General features: G+C 40.2%; 1 protein-coding gene and 1 long non-coding RNA gene across 4 annotated transcripts in view; both read right to left on the reverse strand.

Annotated features, from left to right (window-relative positions):
• The window catches only part of LOC146492035 (gamma-aminobutyric acid receptor subunit gamma-3-like), a 174,225-nt gene that overhangs the window by 120,401 nt on the left and 25,990 nt on the right, over positions 1 to 27,834 (reverse strand). The window lies entirely within an intron of this gene.
• LOC146492037 (uncharacterized) lies at positions 1,698 to 9,131 on the reverse strand. The gene is made up of 2 exons (XR_014872559.1): positions 4,967 to 9,131; positions 1,698 to 4,933 (listed from the first exon to the last, which is right to left on the reverse strand). It is a non-coding gene; the product is annotated as an uncharacterized LOC146492037 (long non-coding RNA).

A 27,834-nucleotide genomic window follows, 5' to 3' on the forward strand; every position in this document is an offset into this window, starting at 1 on the left:
ATTTTGGTTTTCATGTGACGCAATGCTCAATTACATTGGTGGGAACTAGTGCATTAGCGCAGTTAGCTCGTTAACGTGTTGACGCCATCCACCGGTAGCTCGTTAACGGAGATTTGCCGTGTTGTGATTAATGCTGACAGCACTAGTGGGAACACAACGAATATGACTGCACGTTTACCCCGACATCATCCTAGTGCAAAGACAAGTGGAAGCAGACAAAAACAACAAGCAGGCATGCTACAAACTTCACCCGAGTCATTTAGACAGCCGTTAGCACATGATTCTCCTTATGGGGACCTGATATGTTCAATATGCTGCTGAGAATATAGCCCAGAAGAAGCGTATAGTATAGCTTTTATTTTGGAAAGAGCCATTTCTCTGTAATAAACTCTCTTTTCCAAAGATGAGTGATTCCTCGATCAGATAGATTTTTTTTTTTTATTACTTTGTTGTTTCAGCAACATTAAATTTAGAAACTGTTCTTTTGAGTTAAAATATATATTTATAATTTTAATAAATGACAAATTAAAAAGGCATGAACATTTTTTTTGTATCAAAAAAATATCGAACCGTGACACCAAAGTATCAAACCGAACCGAACCGTGAATGTTGTGTATCGTTGCACCCCTAATATATATAGATATATATCTATATATATGTATGTATATATAGATATATATATATGTATATATGTATATATATGTATATGTATATATTAGGGGTGCAACGATACAAAAAAAGGAAACATGTTTAGTGTTGTGAGGTATCCAATAGTAGCTTCATATTTTGGACTCACTGGCAGATTAATCTGGCTCTGGCATATACTGATTTACAGCCTATAAAACAGCTGTTAATGGCCACAAATCAGGGGTTTGTGAGTGTTCACAAGGCAGTGTAGGGAGGGGAGTTATTAGCTGGGAACAAAAAAGCAAGCAGAGCAATGATTCATGTGCACATTAAGGAGCTATTATTGTAAAGATGAGCAGTGCTCGTGGTTTCAGTATGAAAAAAGTAGTAAAAAAGTTAGCCTCCATTGCGTCACTGATATAATGCACTTTAATGCTGTAACCATATTAAGGAAATCAGTTCATAATTAGAATGTATCAGGTGCTTAATGCTCACAGCTGTGACTTGTACTTTCACCTGTGGCCCAAACAATATAGTAGCTGCAAAGTGCTCATTCAGCTCAATGTTTGGCTTTGAGTATTTTACACTGAATGCATGAGCAGGATATCTGAAAGGTATCGTAACACAGTCCAGCATCAATCACTGGTACAGTTTATCACTGTTAATTAATGCCTTATACATATTTGTACTCCTTTTACTCACATTTATTATTTATATCCATTTTGCGCTCGGTCTGCTGGCACTGTGTTATCTTACAGCAGCCATTTCCCTGGTGAGAGTAGAATAATGGCTAAAGTTGCAGTGTTTTACATTATCAGACCGCAGCATTGAAGTGCAGCGAGAGAACAAGGGAAAGCTGGTCTGAGGTCAGTACATTAGAGAACTGAACTGACAGAGCGAAGTGTGCCTGTTCTATTAAAGCTGACGTTTAATCGTCCATATGCACAGATTGTGGCTTCAAGCAGATGATCACGCAATGTTGGACACCAGTTTAGTACACTGGTTGAACCATATGGCTATATGCCTAAAACAGAGCTTACCCTCAGCCCTTTGCTGCTGTCTTCCAGTGCTCTTTCGTCGCTTTCCTGTATAATCTTCACTAATCCACTATCCAATAACAAAAAATAAAAAAAAAATCATGCAATTCCTTTAGTAGGTCTTAACGAAACTAACATTTCCTTAAATAGTCCATCTCGACTCCCAACTAGTCACAGCAGATGTCTGCCCCTCCCTGAGCCTGGCTCTAAAGCAGGTTTCTTCCTGCAAGAAAAGATTTGGCACTATATAAATAAAACTGAATTGAACTGTAAACTTAAAAAATGTCAGACAAACTCTTTCAGCCATATTTAGTATCCTGTACCTGAACCTATAAATGGGTATCACGTTGTTTTTATGATGAATCGTGTGGTTGTCAGAATCTCAGCCGTGCATCTGTTGAAACGTGGGACAGTTTGAAATGCGTCTGTACTCTTACTTTAGACGCTTCTTGAATTCTATGTTTGGCACAGATGTTGTCCTCATCATATTCTCACATAGTTCAAACATTTCTGAATATAAAGAATATAAAATATGAAACAATCAAAACATGCTTTTAATCCCTACTACTTCATTTTCAACAGTACACAAACTAACCTCTTAATATCCACAGTTGGGTACCTAAATATTTGAAAAAAGGCTCAATTTTTAAAAAAATTATCTATTTATTTTAAACACCATAACAGTGGAGATTTTCAGCTTTAAATACAATGGGTTTAAATAAATCATTGCATTCACCATTTAGGAATTACTGTAGTTTTTATACACCGCCTCCCAATTTTTAGAGGCTCAACCATAATTTGAGAAGCAGTTTCATGTTTTACTCATATTTTTTAAAAGTTTGTTTTCCTTTTTTTTGGGGTGGGGGTGGGGGGTGTTGAACCCCTCAAATTCTCTCTGTTCAATAATTCACACATTTGCCTCAACCTAGGTGCAATTTAACATCTTGTCATCACTGCTACAGGACTATCAAGTATGCCATATTTGGTACACAAGAAAGGTCACCCCCTTTATATAGCTGTGGTAAACATCCATGCCCATGACTGCGGTGCTTTCAGCTGCTCTCTTATTTCCCACAGGGTCACCGCTGTGGATGGATCCGCATATTTGATTTGGCACAGATGGATAATGAAGTCAGTGTTTACTACTGTAGAAACTGACTTTGAATTTAAATTAGGAACGTTTAAAAAATATATATTTCAAACTTTATAAGAAATAAATATTTTTGACTTTATTCTAAATATCGGACTTTAGTAACTATAAAACATAAAAGTGCTGACAGCTGTTATGGATTCAAGTCTTTTTGGGTTTGCTGGAGCTAAGCTCATGGAAACTGCAACTTTGACATGAGTCAAAGCATCTGCTTGTTTAGTTTTTGGTTATGTAAACAGCATGTTTCATAAATATATTTGAAGCATTTGACATTAAATATGAGCAAGAAAAAACATTATATTGCAACCCATATTTTCACTGTGGGAAACAGGTATTGAACGTTTCCAGTGTTACACTGAACCACTGCTGCTGTAAATATTAGAAGTCAGCTTCAGTGTGTTGTTGACTGTAAAAATCCAAAAATGATGTTTGATCTTTCCACATTTATACCAGTTCTTTCCATAAGAAAAAGTGCCTTTAAGCACACTGCTTAACCCCCATCCCTGATTAGCTATGCTGCTCACTATCCAAGAATATCTTTTTTTTTTCAGTGAGCAGCTTCAAGGTGTGATTGTCTGAGACAGAAAGAATATGAAACAGGCTGATGCTGACAAAGAAAATATATTTCAGGCTAAATCTCCCCAGCTGATTAAAAAGACAAGTGAGGAGAAAGTCTTAAGTTAAAGCAGTGGGCAGTAATTGGAAGCTTTTCTTTTCACTCTTTTTTATATATCCACAGACAGCCACACTATCAATTAAGAGCACTAAGCAGATGACAGTTTGCATGTAATCTAATAATGTAAGCTGTCACATGTTGCAGAACGAGCCACTTAATGAACCCACGGCCTACATTACTTTCAGCTCTTTTCTCCATTATGGTTCATTGATGCTTAAGACTTTCTCTGTTGTTAAATCATCAGCCTCTTCACAGTCATATGGTTTTGGTGTGCTCCGTGATGCTGATATGAGTCGCAGAGATTCAAGTACATGTGGGTGTGTAAATATGTGCACATCTGTGTGTTTTGTCCCTGGGGGACCTGCTGCACCGTCCCGCTGACGCAAACAGTTTGAGCTGGCGAAGGTCTGCCAGGAGGCGTTGATTCAAGTCCAAGAGCATGTTCTGCTCCACCAACTGGACAATGAGGGACAACAAGCCAGTTGCACTTTTTGAAATTAGCAAGATTTCAATGAGGTCTGCAATTCAGCTTACTACACCAAGGAAAATGTTTTCTGTGATTATATCTTGACTCTCTATTTATCTACAGGAGTGCTCAGTTTCACCACTGTGTTATAGTGCTGAAGCATTTGATATATATACAAATTTTATACAGACAATCAACTCATCTTTTGTTATACCCTTGTTTTGTGTCTAGTAGGATTTCAAACTGTTCATTTGCAGAGGAAATACCTCACCACCTATTAGATAGATTGGCAGTTTTTTAATGGAGGCATTCATGGTTTCCAGTGGGTACACCTAAATGAATCTGATTCCCTGACCTTCAGCATAACTAACCATGTTGACGAATGTCTGCGACAACTTTCACCTGCTGTCCTCAACAACTAAGTAAGATTTTGTTACAGAGATTTTATGTTCTTCATTTATGGCCCCTACTTTCATTTTGTGTGAGCTTTAACTAAGGACATTCCAATAGGTCTCAGCTAGAGTGCATCTTTACTGCTGCTTTTCAGATAAGCAGATAGTGATAGTATCTCACGCTAAGCCAAGATGATGAGCGTGATTAACATTTGCTCTGCTGAATTTTAAGGGCGTCATTATGAGCACATTAGGCCTAAGTCACAAAGGGCTAAAGACCAGTCCAAGATCTGCTGGCACCCTCTTGTTGCCAAAATGTGTATTTTCTGCATAAAAACACATGTTCTCTAATCAGTTGGCAAGTGGGTGCTTTTAATTGCTAGGTGACAAAGAAAGGGAGCTGCACCAAACATCTCATTGTGATTGCTTTGGTCACTGGCAGATTGTTGCCACGGTCACCCATAGTTTGGATGAAAGTCACCAATGTGTCTGCAAACACTTGTCATTTACTCTCTGAGTGTCATGATCCTGGGCTGGTTAAGGGTTCCTCTGTTTTCTTTCCCTCTGTAATGTTTTTGTTTTCAGCTGCAGATGGGCAGGTTCTGCCATGGGCTCCACCTGCTGGTGGAAACTTCTGCTTTCCAGTCCTTTAGCCAATGCATCTGATTATAATCAGAAATTCAGTGACCATTTAGCGATTAGTTCAAGCTCCACTTTCCACCAGATTGTTTGCAGTTATCCGGTTTTCATTTGAGTCCTATATTTCTTTGTGATTTGCCTGTTTCTCTGTCTCTGAAAAGCATTCCTTCAATGGACCACTGACCATTGATCAGTGGTCACTGAAAGGTTGACCTCACTCCTCACTGTTCGTCAGTGGTGCTAGTTTCAGTCATTACGCAAGTGTACTGTTCATAAGATCAGGGAAATGTGCATTCAGCTGAGACTGAAGAAGTCACTTGGAAGAGTGATGAAACGTTTCTCCCACTGTAAATGCAGGAACACCTGTTTCCTCCTAGCTGGTCCACGTCCACTGAAAAAACACCTTTCCAACCCTTTTGTTCTAGAAAATCTAATGGACCCATTAAGGCTTCCATTCCTCAAACCAGACAGAGTAATTCCCCTCTCTTTTCTGATAGACAGTCATGACCCTTGGGGTGGCTGTAGCTCAGGAGGTAGAGCAGGTCATCTATTGGACGGTTAGTGGTTCGATCCCTGGTCCCCCAGCTCCCCCAGTCTAGGCAAGATACTAACCCCAAGTTGCTGTGCGATGCATCCATTGGAGTATGAATGTGTGTGAATGTTAGCTTAAGAAGCACTGAAAAACCATAGAAGAAAGTGGTTGTGTGAATGTGACATGTTGTATAAAGTGCTTTGAGTGTTCCAGGAGAGGAGAAAAGTGCTATATAAGAATCAGTCCGTTTGCCTATTTACATGACCCCCGAATCCCTGTTGGTAAGGCTCTATGAATACCTTGAGTTTCCTGTTAATAAATCCTTTAAGCTGTGTACTGTCAGTTCTTGGTCTTACTTTAGAGAGTTCTCCATTACTGCCTTACTTGGCTATGACAGAACAATCTGGCCATATGGACTCTGCACAGCTCTGTCTGAACAAGGCACGCTGCATGGCCAACATGATCAGGCTCTGCTTTCTGTGTGAGAGGCAGGAGGTTACCAATCAGTGCCTAAAGCAAATGTTTAACATGATTCACTCTATCCATGTTACGTTGATTTCTGCTCCCTCATCTGAAAATTCCACACCTGCTCTTGCATCTGCTCCAAAAAAAACCACCTTCCACATCTCCGGTGTTTCAGGATCTGACCTCTCCAACCCGGCAGCCTTTTGGGAGGGAGTTGGATCACTGTGGGGGATTTCTGCTCCAGTGCTCCATAATAATTTTTCCAAAACATCCTGTTTGGTAGTATTTCTCCATAGTAATTCAGTAGAAACCTACAGATTTGATAATTTCTGAGCTTATGATGACGAGCTTATGAAAACTTTGATCACCCAGTCCAAGTGTCAGATCCTGCTAAGCACTTGTTGAATTTAAAAACAACTTGTTAAGTGCTGGCGTTTGAGGAGAAGGAGGAAAAAATGGAAGAAAGAAAGTGCCAAGGTTATTTTCTCTAATAACATTTTCTCTAATATTTTTCCATAGCACCACGACCTCAGCCACCACTGGTACCCTTTAACCTCCTAAAACAATGAATTTCCAGATTTAGTTTTTTTTTTTAACCTGTTTTTTGTTTCTGAGAAAAATTAGATTCACATATGAGGACATGTGTTTAAAATTTCAATAGAACAGTGGCAGTATGATGTCCTCGTAAGTAGATATCAGGACCTTGTAGAACAGAATTTATTATTTTTGTCTAGACATCCCAAAATGTGATGTCCACATATGTGGACGCCAGGTCATAGGAGGTTAAAATTTCATTCAGTGACATCATCACTCAGCTTCGTCCATTTATGCTCGCTGCTACGGTGCAGGTACCCATTGCAGCTCTGAGCTTCATTACTGATATATCATTAAAATGGTGGTAAGAACTATTAATTTTGTTATCCCCCCAGTTATAATCAGGCTGCTGTTGTTGCCATTTAAATTAAAAAACAGTTGTGTCCAAAACCAGAGCTTCATCATGAGTTTTTTCCTACCGTCTAGCGTTGTTTACAGCCAATATAAACATCTTAAAAGGACCAAAGGACTGCTTGGAGGCAAACCTACTCAAGCCCACCCACCTTTTGTCTTGGCTTTTTTTTATATACTGTTACTGAAAACGTGTAATGTTCATTATAAATATTTCGAACCCTAGCATGAAAGGGATTCTCTTAAGATATATCTCCCGTGTACTGCATCTTTGATATATTTGCTCAGTTCAAAGGAATAATTCAAATACCCCTTTAGCCAAAAGGAGTCCAGAAGTTGAAGATGTCCAGGAAAATCGCAGTAAGACACAGGAGCCTTTCACCACACAAAATCATGAAATGACATGTTTTTTTGCCTGGTCCATGTGCCTCTTTCCTGTTAACAAAGAGCTGATTTGCTCATTAAGATGCTTAGTCGGGCTCTCTTTTCTGTAAAAGTCACAGCATGCTCTGTACACAATAAGTCAATAAGGTACCATCCTTCAGTGGCTTACCACACACATTTACAGCTGCTGGGTTCAATAGAAAGTAACTGGAAGCGGTGCTAGATGGAATTATCTCTTTGGTGGAAGACAATATTTTGGCCACATAGATACTTGTGCTTCGAAGAGAAGTATTTATATTAATCTTTTGCTTTTAATCATTTTCAAGTCCCTAGAGGGCTTCTTTTGAATTTTATTTGGCACCTTTACTGGGCATCGAGCCCAAGTTCAGGCTTAGAATCAAATCTTTATTGTCCATTTGGAGGAAGCTGGCACTGAAGGTGTACAAGACAATACATAACCACAATGTATTCATTGTTAATTCAGAGTAACAAGAGAGTACTCCAGCATATAGTGGAAAAGCCCTTCAGGAGATGCTGCCAGTGTGCCACCAGCAGACAAAAACAGAAATAAAAACGTTTAAACCTCTGGGCCATGTACTGTACCCTGCAGCCTGAGTGATCTGCATGTCTTTGGACTGTGAGGGAGAAACACCTGGAGCACCACTGTCCCTTATGAGGTGCCGTAAGGGACATTATTACTGAAACGCTCTCACACACACTACTGAAATTTTAGCTCTCACACACACTACTGAAACGCTCTCACACACACTACTGAAACGCTCTCACACACACAACTGAAATTTTAGCTCTCACACACACTACTGAAACGCTCTCACACACACTACTGAAATTTTAGCTCTCACACACACTACTGAAACACTCTCACACACACTACTGAAACGCTCTCACACACACTACTGAAATTTTAGCTCTCACACACACTACTGAAACGCTCTCACACACACAACTGAAATTTTAGCTCTCACACACACTACTGAAACGCTCTCACACACACTACTGAAACGCTCTCACACACACTACTGAAATTTTAGCTCTCACACACACTACTGAAACACTCTCACACACACTACTGAAACGCTCTCACACACACAACTGAAACGCATTTCCGCTGAACAGGAAGTTGTTTCCTGACAAGGAAACTGATGGAAAAAGTGGTATATTTCAAAACACTACAAGGATGTCTACTCAGCAACCTGCTAGTACAGCAGTTCCCAACCTTTTTTGTGCCACGTAAACAATATAAAAATAAAAAAAAATGATAAATACCATGAAAACCATAAATTTTAAACTCAAGCCTCAACTCTTGCGACCCGGTACCAAACGACTCACAGACCGGTACTGGTCCAGGACCTGGGGGTTGGGGACGGCTGTGCTTGTAGCCTAAGTGAAGCAGCCGCATTACTTAACAATATTTTAGCTTCCTTGAATCAAGGAATGGATTCAAGGTGCAACAGGGAAATCGGCAATTATGTCCTGTTTCCCCTAAGCTTTTTATATTGGCAACTCAGTTGTTAACACTATTAATCAAAAATTCTAACGACATACAAGGAATATCAATTTTTAATAAAGAATTCAAAATAAGTCAATTCACAGATGATACATCTATGTTTTTGAAAGATAAATACATGGTAGAGAAAACTAAAGCTTCTCGTTTATCTTTCAGTATCAAAAAATGTGAACTTCTCCCGATTCATACAAGCTCTGACTCCTCAATAGCTTTGGTTAGAGTTGAATCTAAAGTTAAATATATAGGGCTGATAATATCTAAAAAACCCAATTAGCAGAAAAGACACCAATATTTCTTTTTTTTTTTTTTTTTTTTTTTTTTTTTTTTCGCCTGTCCCATTTGGTTCTTTAGCCGTCAGAATTGTTGTCTGAAGACCAACAAGGACACCCAATGGATTTATTTTGCCAAATGGATCATCATGGCATTGCCGTATTGGTCCATTTGATCGACCTTTGTTTTTATTATTTATTTTATTTTCAGTTGTTACAGACGGGACAGACATGAGTGAGGGATAGGAAAGGGAGAAAGAAAGAGGAAGGAAAAGAAAAACAGAAGGGGAGAGGGACAGTGAGAAAGGGGGGAAGAAAAAATATCTCCGGGATCACCTGTTGAGAGAAAAAGAATAGAAAACAAGCAAAAAAAAAAACAAAACAATGCAACATACTATACACAACACCATCGCATTAATCTAGCTAAGTGTAAACAGCAGTAAATACTAAATATTGAATGTTGTTGTGCAGCACGCAGGACAGACAGCGCACAATGTGCTTTGAAGTAGCAGCCAAGAAAGGTGTGATTTAAGTCTACGAATAGTGAACACCCATGTGCACACCTGTGTGGATCGGCGCGCTTGTATTCAAATGGTTTCCCCATGTAATGGTCTGCTAGAGGATGTAGAGAGCCATAGCCCCGTCCCCCAGGGCATGAAGCAGGCATGGAGGAGATCCAGGCCCCAGACATCCAGAGGCCCCAGAGTGCAAGAGCCCAAGGAGGACCACCGGAGGGGCATCCGTGCCACCTTCATGGGAAGGGCTGAGGATCCCCAGATGAGGGGTCACCCAGTAGCCACCGGGCAGAAGCTAGAGGGGGCTGCACCGGCGTGCCCGCCGGCTCTGCCGGCAGCCAGCTGTGCCAGAGTGAACCGAGCCGCAGGCACAGAGGCCGGAGGCCCGAGGGCCCCCCGCGCCCCGGAAGAGGCCTGACCGAGCAGCAGGCGCCAGGCCCCGCCAAGTAGTCACCGGGAGTGAGCTGGTACATACCTGAGCGCCCAGCCCCGGACACCAAGAACCACCAACGCACCGACCCCTGAGGGCATCAGTCACCGGCAGGGAGTGTGGTGAGGGGAGATAGGCCTCCACACTTTGGAGGGCCTTGGAGTTCCCAGAGAGGTGAAGTCTAAGACCCGACCTGACATATAGACACAGACAAACAGGCACACACAGACACAGACATGCATTCCCACCCTCATGCACACATATACAAACACTCAGCACTCACCCAACGCAGGAATAAACGTAAATGGACATGTACACACAATCACACTCCCCAAACATACTCTATACCCCGGGTCCAGGTATCCTCACCCCCAGAGATGGAAACGGCACCCAGACCCAAGAGATGTTACCCTTCCCTCCGGGGTGGAGGCAAGCAGACCGCCCCAGGCTCCGCAGCAGCAGGGAGGCCAATCGGACAGCCAGCATCTCTTCCCAGCCCCCCCGCCCCGATGGCTAGCAGAGAACAGGGGTGTGTTAAGACCCCATACCTCCCTCCTCCCGCTCAAGTGTAGTGTTGCTGCGTGTTGCTCTAAAGTGTATTTAAAACAAGGGAGAGCATGGTGCTGCTGCCAGAGAGCAGCAGGTGTTAGCACGGCCCCTCCCGAGAACCCTCAATGTCTACATGGATTTAAAATTGAGAGGTGGGCACCGGCGCCAGAGGCAGGTTTGAATACACAGACCGTCTACTGGACGCCGTTAACGTGCCCACCCTCAAGGCCCTATATATATATATATGTGTGTGTTATGAGAGTGTAAGTAATGTGGATGTCTAAGTTGTGAGATAAAATTGAGGCACAGGTGGCCAGAAGAGGACAGAGGGGGGGGGAATGTCTCCCCTGCACCCTGGTGACACACCCGCACCCCAAAGCCCTACCTGTGTGGGTGGGTGTGGTGGAGCGTGAAGAGGGAGGCAGCCGGGGATGGGGAGGAAAAGAAGGGAGGGGAGGGTGTCCCTCCCTAGGGCCAGCTCCCCCGCTGACCCCAATATGCACCCCCGTCCTCTGGTATCCACCAAGGCAAGGGAGCCCAGGCCCATCCAGACCGGGGCCTACGGCAGCAACACCGCCAAGCCCCACAGGACCCGGGGCAGCCCACTCTACCCCACCGCAGAGGAAACTGTACCCACCCCAACATTCAATCATCTCCCAGACTACACAAGACACAGACACCCAGGTTAAGTTTATTCTCCACCTCTCCTATGTCTCTCCCCCACCTGCAGAGTGGACTCCTGCAAAGATGGAACAACTTCCCTGCCAGTTCAAGAGCCCCCCGGTTAGGCCGATGCACAAGAGGCCCCCTGCGCCAGGGCTGAGCCCCCGTGCACCCACCCGCCCACAACCTCGGCGACACACCGACGAGGACCGAAGCCCCCAAGGCCCAGCCAGAGCCCCAGCACGGAGGCGAAGCACCCCCGAACCCCAAACCCCCGCGCCCGCCCCGGATCCACTCAGGGGCAGCCAGGCCACCAGGCCAGTAACCTACGTCCGCCAGCACAGACCATCCTCCAGCCCCGCTGCACGCGGCCACGAGGAGAACAACCTCTGAGAGCGACCAGAGCCACTAACCAGGTTATGAACACAACCCCCGGGTTAAGCCCTCCAGGGATAACGTCTCTAGGGGTCCTCCAGGTGCCCTAAGCCCATCCCAACCTCCACATCAACCACAATAGCCAAGGCGGGACCAAACCACGACCCCCCACCCCCGCTAGGTGATGGAGCCGATCAAAGGAGCCCAGAGGGATTGATCTAATGTGGTGGCAGAGGCTATATCGAGACTAATGTGATCTATTAGATAGTTTCTGTATTGGCTAGAATTAAGATTATTTTTATTTTTCCAGTTCATGAGGACCGTTTTCTTGGCGATGCATAGGGCAATAAAAACCATGTGGACTGTATTAATTTCTGTAGTGACATCATCCAAATTTCCCAACAAGCATACTAAAGGGGAGGTTGGAATTTTACATTTCAGACACTTTGATAAGTCCTCACATATCTCGTGCCAAAACTTCTGCACTGGTGGACAGAACCAAAGAGCGTGGATGTAACTGTCTGGTGTATTGCCTTGACAGTGTGAGCAGTTGTTGGCGGATGTAAAGCCCATCTTAAACATTCGATGACCTGTATAGTGCACTCTATGCAGTATTTTGTATTGTATTAATTGCAGATTGGGATTTTTAATAAATTTAAAGGTTTTTAAGCAAATCTGAGACCAGACGTTTTGGTCTAAGCTGACTGATAAATCTGCTTCCCACTTTGCAATAGGAAGGGATATTGATTCATCTATTTTAGAAAGTGTTCTGTATATTTTAGATAATAGTTTGGGGGATTTAAGAGTAAGAAATTGAACCACACTTGGTGGTGTTTGTAATTCAACTTGACTGAGGTTAAATTTCTTTTTTACTATGGATTTAATTTGTTGATATTCTAAAAATCTTTTCTTGTTGATCCCATATTGTGTAACTAGTCTGTCAAATGGAATAAATTCTGTTCCCTCTAATATATGTTCTAAGTATTTAATTCCTTTACAACTCCATTCTGGGAAATTAATCATATTTTTGTTTTGTAATATGTCAGGGTTATTCCAGATAGGTGTACGTTTGCATGGGATTAATGAAGACTCCGTTATTTTTAGAAACTCCCACCATGCTGACAGAGAAAAGCTGATGTTGATGCTTTTAAAGCATTCATGTCTTTTGATGTTTGAGCTAATAAATGGTAGGTCTGAAATCTCTAGATCATTGCATAGTGCCTGTTCAACATCTAGCCAGGGCTCATCTAAGAGGGTACATTTTAACCATTCTGAGATGAACTGAAGCCTGTTGGCTAAGAAGTATTGGTGAAAATTAGGCAGATCTAGTCCTCCTCTATCCTTGGTTCTTTGTAGCGTTTTTAAGCTGATGCGCGGGGGTTTATCTTTCCAAAGGAATTTAGAAATATGTGAATCCAGAGATCTGAACCAATCTTGTGATGGTTTGTTAGGGATCATTAAAAATAAGTAATTTATTTTTGGCAAGATCATCATTTTTATAGTGGCGACCCTTCCCATGAGTGATATGGGTAGAGATTTCCATCTAGTCAGATCGCCTTCTACTTTCTTTAGAAGTGGGATGTGGTTTAATTTAATTAAGTCTGAAAGCTTAGGAGAAACAATAATACCTAAATATTTAATATTTCCAGATTGTAGTGGGGCAGAAGATGAATTGTGGAAGGAGCAGTTAATGGGAAGAACTGTAGATTTTGGCCAGTTAATTGAATAGTCTGAAACTCTTGAAAACCAGTTTATTAGAGTAATTACCTCAGAGAGGTTGATTTGTGAGTTTTGCAGAAAAAGCAACACATCATCTGCATAGAGACTGATTTTATGTTCTACGTTATTACATTTTATGCCCTTAATTGTTGTAGCCTGTCTAAGTGCTGCTGCTAGAGGTTCGATAAAAATTGCAAAAAGTGAAGGGGAGAGTGGGCATCCCTGTCTGGTGCCCCTCAGGAGACAAAAGCTGGAGGATGTCTGGTCATTTGTTCTGATACGAGCTGTTGGGGAATTGTATAATATTCTTATCCAATTTATGAAAGAGTTTCCAAAACCAAATTTGTGTAAAGTTGCACCAATATTTCTAACTGTATCATCGAGATGAAGAAATCACTTAGCCACTGGTTAAGCAGAGACCTCGCTTTTTTTTGGCAGAAACATCCTATCTAAAGCTGAAGGCATCTCCAAATTGATTTATCCTTGTCACTCTCTATATATCTCCTCTAAAAGCATTAATAAGGCTAACACAGTTATTTTCGAATTTTTGTGGAGGAATAAAACCCATTACATAGAAAGATATCAGCTTGTGAAGGAATACAATAAAGGTGGTATCAAAACTCCAGAATTAGAATTTATGGATGGCCCCCTTAGAATTAAATGGTTAAAATCTTGTCTGTCACAGCCAGACTCTACATAGCTCCACATCCTATGATCCTTGTTTAATAAAATAGTATACAGGATTAGACTTTATTTTGAAATGTGATTTTGCGGTAAATAAAATCCCCATAAAGATATCAAACTTTCCAAAACAGACTGTGCATTTTTGGGAAAATGAGATTTACCCACAACTTCTCCCCATAATTCAACCTTATGGAATAATAGGGTAATAACACTTAATCAAAAATCAATTTTCAAGAGTGACTGGTTTGAACAAAAAGATTATATTCATAACAGATTTGTTGGATGATAACGGTGTAATTCTAAGTTACCCAGACTTTTCAGAAAAATATTGTCTAAACTGTTCTCAAAGAGAATATAACAAATTTTGTGAACTGGTCCCACTGCCTCTGCTTCATTTGATTAAAATTTTTATGATATACAATAATTTCTCATCAGTGCTCCCAAATTTATTGCTAGGGCAATGTCAGCTGTTTGATAAAAATGCAATAAGAAATTTGTTAGTAGTTTCTTCAAAGACAAAAATATTAATAATATTATTTCATATACACTGGATAAAGCATACTAAAAATTTATGAAATAGCCTATTCTACCTAAAGTTAAAGAAACACACTTTAAAAAAAAATAATCCTGTGGCAGAATTTCTAAAAAAAAGAGATTTGGCTTTGAGGTGGATCAGTGTTCTTTTTGTACTGATGAAAATGAAACCCTAGAACATCTTTTTTTTTTCTATGCCCTATCACACAATGTATTTGGTGCAACTTAAAAAATTGGATTTTCCTAAATATTAATTATGTGCCACTATTTGAATTACATCATAATTTTTTTTATATGGATCATCTGTCTCAGACATTATTAACATCATCATACGTTTGAGTAAATATCATATCCATTGTGTTAAATGGAGGAACGCTAAGCCTTCTCTCCCTGGTTTTATTGATGATTTTAAGATATTTTTTTTCTTTGCTAAAAAAGACAAAAAGCACATATGCCAAAAAAAAAAAAAAAAAACAGGATAATGCCCGTCTCCTGCTATTCTAAATTTTGACTTATGCTGAGGCTAATATATTTTTAAGTAATGCAGCTGTCTCACTAAGACTAAGCTGTCTAACTTATCGTTCCATGATTCGATTCAATTAGATTCGATTCAATTCAATTCAATTTGATTCTGGGAAATTTTGACAGTCAGCAATATTATAATTCAGATCAGTACATTTACATATTTTTGTATCTAAAAAAAGGAAGCTGACACAAGCAAGACTTTATCAAAGGTGTAAGCGTCACAGCAGATGCCTTTGTGTAAAAGTAGCTGAAGATAAAACACAGAAAAACATGAAGGTGATTTTTCCTGGCCTGGGATTTTATAAAAAATATTCTGCAGTACATCAAAAACGAAAGAAAACCATTAATCAACATATGAACGTTACCTCTGACGTTCCAGTGGTTTTATTAGAGACACGGCTAAGCGTTTTGCATTTTGCATAATTTTTAAATGTTTAAATTTGTTCAGTATTGAACGGCAGAAATAAGATTTTCTTTTCGGAAGTATGTAAAAGGAAAAAAAAAAACAGCGGCCGACAGCGCTGTAAACAGCAGTAGACTTGTGCGTAACAAGCAAGCGAATAATGCAGAAAACAGATTTTTAGACGGGAAACAGTTCTTGAAGTACAGAGAGAGAGAGAAAGAGAGAGAGAGAGAGCTGTGCATGACGTGTGATTTTATCGTGGTGGAAGCAAAACAGTAAACGTCAGAGGGAATTCATGACGATGTTTATGTGAAGCGCAGTTTGGATCTTCTTTTGCTGCTGGTTCAGTCAATATTGTTTGGAGAGAGATAAAACTAACAGCTTTAGAATCTGCGCAAAAACGGCGTGAAAACAAAGCGCAGACCGCCGACAGATCAGAATCAGCCAGCTGTTGGCTTTGAGCCCCGACCGTGTCCATGCCGTCGGGTGAGAAAGGCGACATCCCATTGATTCTGATCCGCAGGTACGCGCTGTGTGTTTACGTCTTTGTGCAGAATCCCTGTTCCTGCTCTCATTTACTGTTTTAGCTGTTTGGTGGTTGTTGAAATTTTGTGCGGTTTCACCTGAGATTCTGGCATTTCGGGCAAAATTCATTTATATTAAAAAATCGATTCAGGATTTTAATGAATCGATTTTACGTTATCCAAGCCAGAATCGATTTTAATTGATAAATCGATTATAAAAACCCACCCCTAACTAGCAGGTTGCTGAGTAGACATCTGTGTAGTGGTTTGTTTGAAATCTACCACTTTTTCCTTCAGTTTCTTTGTCAAGAATTAACTTCCTGTTCAACTGAAATGCCTTCCTGTTCAACTGAAACGCCTTCCTGTTTAACTGAAATGCCTTCCTGTTCAACTGAAACGCCTTCCTGTTTAACTGAAATGCCTTCCTGTTCAACTGAAATGCCTTCCTGTTCAACTGAAATGCCTTGGTTTTTCAGTAGTGTGTGTGAGAGCGTTTCAGTAGTGTGTGTGAGAGCGTTTCAGTTGTGTGTGTGAGAGCGTTTCAGGAGTGTGTGTGAGAGCGTTTCAGTAGTGTGTGTGAGAGCGTTTCAGTAGTGTGTGTGAGAGTGTTTCAGTAGTGTGTGTGAGAGTGTTTCAGTTGTGTGTGTGAGAGCGTTTCAGTAGTGTGTGTGAGAGCTAAAATTTCAGTTGTGTGTGTGAGAGCTAAAATTTCAGTTGTGTGTGTGAGAGCGTTTCAGGAGTGTGTGTGAGAGCGTTTCAGTAGTGTGTGTGAGAGTGTTTCAGTTGTGTGTGAGAGTGTTTCAGTAGTGTGTGTGAGAGCTAAAATTTCAGTAGTGTGTGTGAGAGCGTTTCAGTAGTGTGTGTGAGAGCGTTTCAGTAGTGTGTGTGAGAGTGTTTCAGTAGTGTGTGTGAGAGTGTTTCAGTAGTGTGTGTGAGAGCTAAAATTTCAGTTGTGTGTGTGAGAGCGTTTCAGTAGTGTGTGTGAGAGCGTTTCAGTAGTGTGTGTGAGAGTGTTTCAGTAGTGTGTGTGAGAGTGTTTCAGTAGTGTGTGTGAGAGCTAAAATTTCAGTAGTGTGTGTGAGAGCGTTTCAGTAGTGTGTGTGAGAGCGTTTCAGTAGTGTGTGTGAGAGTGTTTCAGTAGTGTGTGTGAGAGTGTTTCAGTAGTGTGTGTGAGAGCTAAAATTTCAGTAGTATGTGTGAGAGCGTTTCAGTAGTGTGTGTGAGAGCGTTTCAGTAGTGTGTGTGAGAGTGTTTCAGTAGTGTGTGTGAAAGCTAAAATTTCAGTAGTGTGTGTGAGAGCGTTTCAGTAGTGTGTGTGAGAGCGTTTCAGTAGTGTGTGTGAGAGCGTTTCAGTAGTGTGTGTGAGAGCTAAAATTTCAGTAGTATGTGTGAGAGCGTTTCAGTAGTGTGTGTGAGAGCATTTCAGTAGTGTGTGTGAGAGCGTTTCAGTTGTGTGTGTGAGAGCTAAAATTTCAGTAGTGTGTGTGAGAGCGTTTCAGTAGTGTGTGTGAGAGCGTTTCAGTTGTGTGTGTGAGAGCTAAAATTTCAGTAGTGTGTGTGACAGCCTCACGGGAATTGTCCTTAATTTACACCACAGTGGCTGATCATGGCAGACAGCAACACTGAGACTCTCCATAAGATATGCTTGACATAGACAAGTAAAGAATTCTTTATCACTGGAAAAAGGAAAGAGCTACATTACAGTGCTTCCAGCCCCCCCTTCAATCATTTATTTTTCCTCCCTTTGAAAGTGAGAGTGAGCCTTTGAAAAGCACAGCCTCGCAAAACATGAGCTGACCTGACATATGACCAAATAACGCACGGCAGATTTATGTGCGATGGTGCATTTATAATCATGACGCTGTTCTTTTTTCTATAGTCAGAGCTTCTTTGCCCTCTTTAATCCCTCCACAGAGAAAAATGAAGTTCAGAAGAACCATGTTCTTATTAATATGGAAAGAAAGTACAACAGCTGCCTATCTATTCGAATCTACCAACCCAGTTTTCTTCTCTTAATCGAGAAACGTGATCCACACAGGCCAGATGATTTCTTCTTCCACTTCATGTTGCTCATCCTCCTCCTTGTGTTGCTTTTTAGAAGAGCATGACAGGCCCCATCTGTATTACCCAGTTACCCTGTGGGCCTCGATTAAGAAGAAAGGGCTTTTATGCCTGCTTGGCCTGGCTGGCATGACAAATGCATCGCGGATTGTCAACCACAGCAAACACTCTTGTGTGTACATGCAAGCGTGCATATCCCAGCTGACCATTCAACTCCCATATGTTCAGTATCCAAGGAGCACTGCAATGGAAATATGGCAGGCCTCCGTGGGCTGTCAAATGCATTTCCAAGGAGCCTCATCATCATCTGACCTTGAAAATAAATGTGCTTTTAAACAACTGAGTGTGTGTCCTTTCTCCTAAAAGTAATCAATCTAAGCTATTTGCTTGAGGTAACATTTGATGATTTAATTGTCACAGTGCCCTCTGGTGGCTGGAGCAACAACTACAGGAGAAACAAAGCATATGTAGGGAGGTGGTCAGGGTGGATCGGAAGGTCAGCAAAACTTGAAATGGTTCTTATTTTAAGCCAGTGTGTGTGTGTGTTATTTTAAATTGTTACAATTATTGTAATTTTATCATTTCCTTTTAAGTATAAGCTTCAAGAAAAGTTTGCATTGATAATCATTTTAAATGATGTTTAAAATTACAAATAGTCCAGAAACCACTTAAGACCAACAGTTAATTAATCAGTTATAGGTCACCCACTAAATACCAATTACAGAGTAGTATGCATAAACTGTAATCCATCACTCAAGACTCCATGCTGCACTGGAACAGCCCGTGTCATCCATGCCGATCACAGATCATGCATGACCTCTCTGTTTCATCATTACTGTGTGTGAAGCTTTACTGCTAACATTACCTTTAGCTTGGGTTCAAATGGGCAATTTATGTCAGTGAAACAACAAAAAAATAAACTGAATATATTTCCAGCAAAGTTTTTACTGCATACTGTGAAGATAGTTTTCTAAAACTTAACTAGTTTTAATAAATAGAATCTCAATTATTTTATTAATTGTTCAAATTTGAAAGGCTTCAGTTAATTATCTAGTCCAGATGTAATATGGAAATCATTAATGCTCTTATTTAGAGTAAAGATTAGTAACTATCAAATCAACCTGTCTAGCATTTTCTACTCTGTGCCCCTATCATTTTTAAAACTACACGAGTGTTCTTTAAAAAAAGAAAAAAAGTATTACAATAGTAAAACGTGTAATTTGAATATAAAAATAAATCGCTGTTCGTACATTTCTGCTTTGACGTTTGTAATGATCTCTTATTGTTAGTGTAATATATAGCCACACTCTTCATAATGGGACTCATGTAAATAAAAGGTGACAAGAGGAGTATTTGTGTCATCCCTGTGGTGTCAGCCCCTTAGTGGTAATCATAACTAGGCCACGTAGTCCTTGTTGGTAGAATCTCAAAACACCCTTTTGGCATTACAGATTGACTGAAGTGTGTCAACACAAGGGCAGACTTTGCAGAGGATTCCTTTTGCTTTTCCTTTCTCCACTTTGGAGCAAAGCATGTTGATTAGAAAACAAAGTGTAATCAGCAGAAAAGAACACTTTACCTTTTGAGGTACATCTTGGAAGATTAACAAGCTTATACGAGAATCTATCCTGTAAGTATACGCTTATAGTGAAACAGTAGTTCTAGTGAAACAAAACCCTGTTAAGAACAGTGGCCAATGTGGTTGTTTTTACGTGTGACATTAGAGGAATGGAATGTAATCAATTCTAATCAGTTTAGTTCATATTTATTTATATAGCACCAAATCACAAAAACAATATAAAGTTGCCTTGGTTTGCCCTGAGTGCTTGCTACCTTTTTACAGTACTTCAGCCTGCAAATTTTAACTACTTGTTATAAAAAAAATAATGGTCACTTAATTCAGGTGGGGTGGCTACAGTGTAAATAACCCCACTGGAAACTTGGAAGCCAAGGTTAATGTTTAGTTTAACTTATTATTTACGTTTATGTTCACTGTACTTTTAGTGTGGTTAGTTGTTTGGTTAGGTTCAGGCACAAAACTACTTTTGTTGGGTTAAAATACAACAGCAGTGAGGCTGCTCTCAGGATTGCTGTAACACATTAGTGATGGGATTTCCAGCTCTTTTTAGAGAACCGGCTCTTTCGGCTCGGCTCACTAAAGAGCCGGCTCTTTCAACTCCCGACCGGCTCTTCAGGTTGTTTTGTTGCTTTAATTAACTTATTATTAACAACAATATAAAATTATGCACAAATGGAATTACTAATGTAAAAAACAAAAACAAAAAAAAACTCCGGTTTTATTTATATATGTTTATATATAAATATATACGGTGGCCCCTTGAGACAAAGCACGTACAAATTCCAAAGCACATTTCTAGTGTTAACTGATCTTCCAAAACAGAGCTACCTAGACCACTTAAATTACACAATTGAAAGCATATGTGTATTGTTTGTGTATTTATACACAGGCACTCATATATATTCAAATAATTTAAACAAATGCTCATTTACCTGTTACTACCACACACCAAATCTGGTCATTGGTACTTGCTGGCTTGTGTAGCCACTAGGTAACAAAAGCCTAACACTGCCCCTAACATCCTGGAGCACTTCTGTTGTGTTTTGTACGTGTTTTGGAGTTTGTACGTGCTTCAGAGGCTTTATGAGTTTTGGAGTTTGTACGTGCTTCGGAGTTTTTATGTGCTATGGAGTTTTCATGTGCTATGGAGTTTTTAATTGTTTTGGAGTTCGTACCTGTTTTGGAGTTTGTACGTGCTTTGTCTGTAGGGGGCACCGTCAATATACATTTATTTATTTACTCCACATAAAATGTAATAAATAAATCATATAATACAAAAAACAACTATTTACATTTCAACTTTTAACTATTTAAATTTTCAGCTTTTTCCTTTTAAACAAATTTAAAGTGAAACAACACAAAACATTGCAAACCACAACACAATTAAATATAAATTAAAATATGAAAACAAAAAGAATATGCCCAAACTGCATATGCAATATGCAGTATGGGCCTGCATGAATAAATCCTTTATCATCCGCAACTGAAAATAGTTGTGGATGATTACTATACCTTTCTAATGTGATGTTGTTGTCCCTGGCTCTCTTTCTCTCTCTCTCCCTCACGCTCTGTTCCTGTGCTACTGCGAGTGTAACTACCGCCCCTCCCCCCTCTGCCCAGCGCAAAGCACAAGCTCGTGTGCGGAGTGAAGCGGAAAAAAAGTGCGAGAGAGAGGGTGAGAGAGAGGCTGAGAGAAAGAAAACAAAAACAAAAACCCACGGCTCGCATTGTTCACTTCAAAGATGCGGCTCTAAGAGTCGTTTCGTTCATGACCGACACATCACTATAACACATGCATTACCAATACTAATCAAACCCTTTCAGATCCCAGCGGCTTTGAAACAACAAACTGGGATTGAGGACTGGCTCCGAGAACAATCAAAAAATACAAACTAAAATATAATAAAAAATAAAACCATATAAATGCAGATGTCATCAAAATGAAACCTTATCTATTGTTGTTAGAATTTAAAAAATGACACTAACTGTTAGTGTTCTTCCCACTGCTTTTTATTAGTAAAATATTTAGTAAAGTTTAGTCCTCAGTTTTCAGTTTATTAGTGTATGAGTAATGGTTATTACAAAGGGTTACAGACAGATGGTTCATCTGATCATGTGTGGTGTTTTTTTTTGAAACCGTATGCCCTTTTTACAAACAGTTTCCAAGGACATCTTTCCAGATGGTACTGGACTGAACCATCTGGGAAGATGATGCTGTCAGAGGAGGACTGAAGTAACAATTTTTGGGAGTTTGACTCCCAGTATGTGTTGATTATGGCTGTCACGACATATTTTGTGTTTACTGTAACAAAAAGAATTCTCTTAAATGCTACTGAATGTCTGATAACATTTTTAATGCACTAATGTTGTCAGTCAGCTGTCTTCGGCAAATTAATTCTAAATGGAGTGAAGGTAGAGAGTCTATATTCATAACTTTACAAAAACTATAACATAAACAGATTTAAAGGGCACACACTGATACACAAGTTAATAGGCTTAGCTTTTTTAAAAAAGATTTTACAGTTAATAGACTATGTTTGGTATGGACATTTCTCAGCAGGAACCCACAATTAAATAACATGTAATGTGCATGTAGTATTAAATCTAAAACTCTCACAGCACCACCTAATATTTGTGTATATAACAGCTGCAGCTCTGATGAAGAAAAAACTTCTTTGGTCTGTCTTTTCCAGCGCTTCTCAGCACCTACACAGCACCGCACCACTCACTGCAAAACAGCAAAACTCCATGACACATACAAAAACACGCAAAAAAATCTCGATGACCAAAAAATGACAAACAGGAGCATCAGAAAATAAAAACAGAGCTAAAGGAATTAAGTGATATCGATTTTTTTTTTTTAAAAAAAGCTCTCTAAACCGAGTCTTAATGAAATGAGTCAAGTCAATTTGTTAGATAATGGATTTATTTACTTAGCACTTGAGCCAAATGTCAGGGCCAACCTCAGCTCTCTCCATTTCAAGTTTTCCTTTGTCTGGATGAGAATAGTAGCGTAACTTGAGAACTAGGAAAAACACACGCGTGCACACCTGTAGGCCTTATTTTTTCAAAAATTATTTGAAATGAAGTTTTGCAGTTTTGCTTTTAATTACATCAAGACACCTGTGCCTAATGACAAACCCACGTATAGCTTTCCTAACAAGTCAAGTGTCTTAAACAATATTGTTGACGTAAGTGTGTGGTACCTCTTCTTTTGCATATAGAACAAAGCCTTCGTCATCAGCCTTTATTCTGAAGCTAGCAACAATCCTAAAGCCAATCCTTGGAGCTCAGCTTAAATAAAGGTGTTTTTAGAGAGGCAGAACATGAAGTTGGAGTCCAGAGGAAAATAATGTTGTCATGATTTTGTTTTAACTCTACCCTCCGTTGCTTAGTTTGTCATCTACTGCCAAGTGACGTATTCAACAAAGGTGCCAGGCGTTGAAATGTGCTCACTGGGTGAAAGTAACACCTTTGAGCAGCGGTCAAGGTTTTGTGAAGAAACGTGACTAAAGGTGACAATGCCTCAGGGTTTTCATCCTATAACCTATTTATTTACATTTTGGCAAATCTTTAACATGATGCCTCCTCTTACTGGCTGTTCCTGCGTAACCATGGAAACAGACAGCAGAAACACCTGGATTAAGGTTACAGAGAAGGAAAAAGAAAGAGTTTGATTTTTCCCAGCCGGTTAAAATGGCCTGTAAATGGCCTGTATTTGTATAGCGCTTTACTTAGTCCCTAAGGACCCCAAAGCGCTTTACACTACATTCAGTCATTCACCCATTCACACACGTTCACACACTGGTAATGGCAAGCTACATTGTAGCCACAGCTGCCCTGGGGCACAGTGACTGGCTAGTAAAATGAGCACTGAATGGTTTACTATTTTAATTTATATCAACACAGACGCGTTGGCCACACCCTGAAACCACTCACCGCATTTTTTGATTTGAAATCTGAAAACAGATATCATCAAACTGGTTGTTCCTGATGGGGTTTAAACTCCACCAGTGAGACCATTTTTTGCCTTAAAGAAATTTTTAAATGACTAAAGCGGCTTGCTGCATATGATGAACAGCAGCCATCTGGTTCTTGCAAGCAGGAAGAAGTAGAGTCTAAAAATGATTGCCAAATGCTATTTGACCCACATCTGTAACATTTCAGCAGCTCCCCACTCCAAGGACAAGCTGCAGCGAGCCATCTGCACTGCTGAGAGGGACAGCAGCTGCAATCACCCGACTACTGGGAAACGGTTGTCCTTCATGCACAGGCTGTGTTTATGGCTAAATTCTACCATTCAAATAAAAAAAGAAGGGGAAAAAAGCATCAGTTGACAGTCTCACCTCTGGCAGATACTGTAAGTTCAGAGCAGCTGAGTTATCAAAGAGGATGTATAGGATGTGAGTCCTGCCTAATTTGACAGATTTGATACTCCTTAGAAAGAAGTCTTGTGGGAGATCTGGTTTCTGTGTGTAAATCTGCAAGATACAGTTTTAAGCACGGCACTTTTATTGAGTTGGAACCATGTTTTATATGAAAACCTGTCAACACACATAGTTTGACAAATCATTGCAATACCCTATTGAAATAACTTTAATAAAAAAAATTAAGTTCAGTATATTCCAGCTCCTACCTTCCTTTATCTTCACTAAAAAGAAAAAGCTGTACTGATTGGTAGAATTTTAAGGGGAAAAAAACCCCTTGCCCCAAAAAACCAAACAAGCTAACAAACCAAAAACTGATGTATCGCACTTAGCTATATATGTGTGGTTAGTTTTGCAGGTTATTACACAAGTTGCTGTTTTCTAAACACAGCTGCAGTCAGTTCATTTTAATATCCAGCCCAAACAATAAGACCTGATTTTCTTCTATGCGCAATTAGCAGTAAATTGCATGTCACAAACATTAGTTAATCAGTTTGCATGCTTGATTTAAATATTCTCCTCCCTGCATTTTGTATTATGAGAAAAAAAAAACCTTTAAGCACTTATTGAACATGGCAAGTTCAATAACCTCTTACATGCAATCTTGTCACAAAGAGTGATTCAGTACTTTTTTAATGCCAGTTTGTGCTACTGTAAATTTGGCCATTTGTTGGCTATCTGCACTTCCTAGGCAAAAAGCAAGCACTGGACCAAAGAAGAAAGCATTACATAAATCTGTTATGTGTTGTTTTATGTTTTACATGGACTACATAAGTGAGTCATGTTTTAAACGTTGGATGTGCTAAATTTTGTTAAACCTATGCTGTTTTAATCGTTTTTTACTCAACGGCCATAAAAGTGGAATGGGATATTGTTGTAACCCTGCTAGGCAACATGGACACCCACGTTTGTGAATGAGATAACAGGACTTCGATATTGATACCTTCGGTGTATCTACTGAAAATCTCGGGTAAGTCAGAATCTCAGTGACCTAAACCTCAAGGTCAGAGGTCAAGTTTTCCGAAAATCTTGTGAATGCAATAGCTTGCGAACAAGGCAGCGTAGAATTTTAAAATTGATACCATGTGTCCACTAGAAAGCTGAGTGGTACCATTGGTGCCCTGGGCTAAGCTAAGCTACTTATAACTAGTGGTGGAATCTTCATTTTCTGCATTTGGAGATAAAAGTGTTATCAGTCTCCTTAGTTTGAGGTGAAATGTGTACTTCCAAAATATGTTTACTTTAAATAAGCACAAATTATATATAATGGCTAGAAATATAACAAATACAGCGTATAGCCAGTATCGAAATAAGCGTACAGTTTCTGATCTTTCAGAAGGCGTAAATGACTGGCTGACATTGCAGTAGAGTAGGAGCCAGTATTAAAACATAATGCTTTTTTGCGAATCAGCACAAAAAGAGAAAAAATATAAAGCCGTAGGCACTGTATTCAAGCTAGCTACCAGAGCCAAAGTAAGACCTTGATGTACAAGTGAAGAGAGAGAAGAAAGTCAAAAGACCATTAGAGTTTAAACAGGCAGAGAATTGAAAGTGTCCACATGCAAATAACCCTTAAATTTTCTCACTGAATCTGTTTCATAAACTCAGAAACAACTACCTTTAACAAAAAGTGCAAAACCATGAGGCAGACCATTAAACAATGCCTAAATGAGCTATTGTCTTCATATTGTGCTGTACTACATTTCTGTGTTTTTCTTTTTGTAAATATGTGACAGAACACAGAATCACAGCCAAAGATGCAACAAAAGTAGGAAAACAATGATGCAATCAAGAACAACCAGAGTTTCCAATATTTCTAGCATTTATCTTACCTTCATTGTCTGCAGTATCTCTCAAGACTAAGCCCAGAGAAAGGTAGTTTGAATGTATTTCTGATGTATAACCAGCAATCTAACAACCAACACTCTGTTATGCCCCCAAATTGTCAAGCAAACCTTCTCAGCTACGCAGGGCAAGCCTCTCTCGTCGCAGCCACAACCCTCAGGGGGTGAAACCTGGCCGGTCAACCTGCAAAATTTGCCCCCATGGAGATGCTAGCAACTTTTCCATCTTTAGCCTGTGATGGTAATGCTGTGTGAATTGTGACTGATTCACCTGTGTTTTTATTTGAAAGCTCATGTTATTGATGAACATGCTGCTTTTTATCTGCTTGCATTGTTATTAAACATAACATTTAAAGAAGAAGTCTGATATTTTTAAGTTAAAAATTCACAGAAAATAAAGGTAGAGAAATGAAATCTGGTTTTGCAAGTTAATCTAGAAGGTCTAAAAATTTAGGAAACATAAACAAGTTAAAAGAAAAACTTCAACTTCGCATGCCTCATGCTGTTAAATAAAAGCAAAGCTCCTACACCTCCTTTCTCTTGTCTGATCACCTATTTACCTTTGTCATCCAGCAGAACTGGGGCTGCACTGGACTCCTAGCTATAAGTACACATTAACACTGGAAGTCCCAGGCTTTTCTAAGCCCACGTCAGCCAAGTGGAAGCTAAATTGGCTAGTCTTTTAGCATCAATTCATATGTAAATTAGGTTGTTACTTGAGGAGTGGGGGAGTGGGGGTGTGTGAATGATTGCTGATTTCTAACTGCCAACTGCCTCTTTGTTAGTGTGTGGGGGTGGGGAGCTGCTAAAAGCTGTGAACTTCCTTTCCTGTTGAGGTCAATGAAATTGTCCTCTTGCGGGGTCTACTAGGCTGCTGCTCAGCAAACCTGTGAAACCCACAGTATAACCCTAACCCTGCAGTATATAGCAAGTAAACCTGACAAGTTTGGGATCAAGTTTTGGGTGGCTAACTGCCAACTGCCTCTTTGTTAGTGTGTGGGGGTGGGGAGCTGCTAAAAGCTGTGAACTTCCTTTCCTGTTGAGGTCAATGAAATTGTCCTCTTGCGGGGTCTACTAGGCTGCTGCTCAGCAAACCTGTGAAACCCACAGTATAACCCTAACCCTGCAGTATATAGCAAGTAAACCTGACAAGTTTGGGATCAAGTTTTGGGTGGCTAACTGCCAACTGCCTCTTTGTTAGTGTGTGGGGGTGGGGAGCTGCTAAAAGCTGTGAACTTCCTTTCCTGTTGAGGTCAATGAAATTGTCCTCTTGCGGGGTCTACTAGGCTGCTGCTCAGCAAACCTGTGAAACCCACAGTATAACCCTAACCCTGCAGTATATAGCAAGTAAACCTGACAAGTTTGGGATCAAGTTTTGGGTGGCTAACTGCCAACTGCCTCTTTGTTAGTGTGTGGGGGTGGGGAGCTGCTAAAAGCTGTGAACTTCCTTTCCTGTTGAGGTCAATGAAATTGTCCTCTTGCGGGGTCTACTAGGCTGCTGCTCAGCAAACCTGTGAAACCCACAGTATAACCCTAACCCTGCAGTATATAGCAAGTAAACCTGACAAGTTTGGGATCAAGTTTTGGGTGGCTTGCGACCTAAAATCCAAGTACATTTGCAATGTCTTCCCATATCTTGGCAAGGGAGGTACATTTGCAAGAGAGTTGGCTCACTCTCATATGGCTGGGAAGAAGGCAAGAAAAGAACAGTTGCTTTGGACACAACCCTCCACACCTTTTTTGTTTGTTGTTTTTTTTGTACTGTTTTTATCAATAAATCTCAGCAACAAAGGAAATACACCCATGTGTGTTGATTTCTCCCTAAGATGGCAAACAGAAACACAAGTTTCCTTGTGGGTTAGGGTTAGGCTAACCCTAACCCTAGGGTTAGG

This window comes from Neolamprologus multifasciatus, chromosome 23 (assembly GCF_963576455.1).
Source record: "Neolamprologus multifasciatus chromosome 23, fNeoMul1.2, whole genome shotgun sequence".
NCBI lineage: Eukaryota > Metazoa > Chordata > Actinopteri > Cichliformes > Cichlidae > Neolamprologus > Neolamprologus multifasciatus.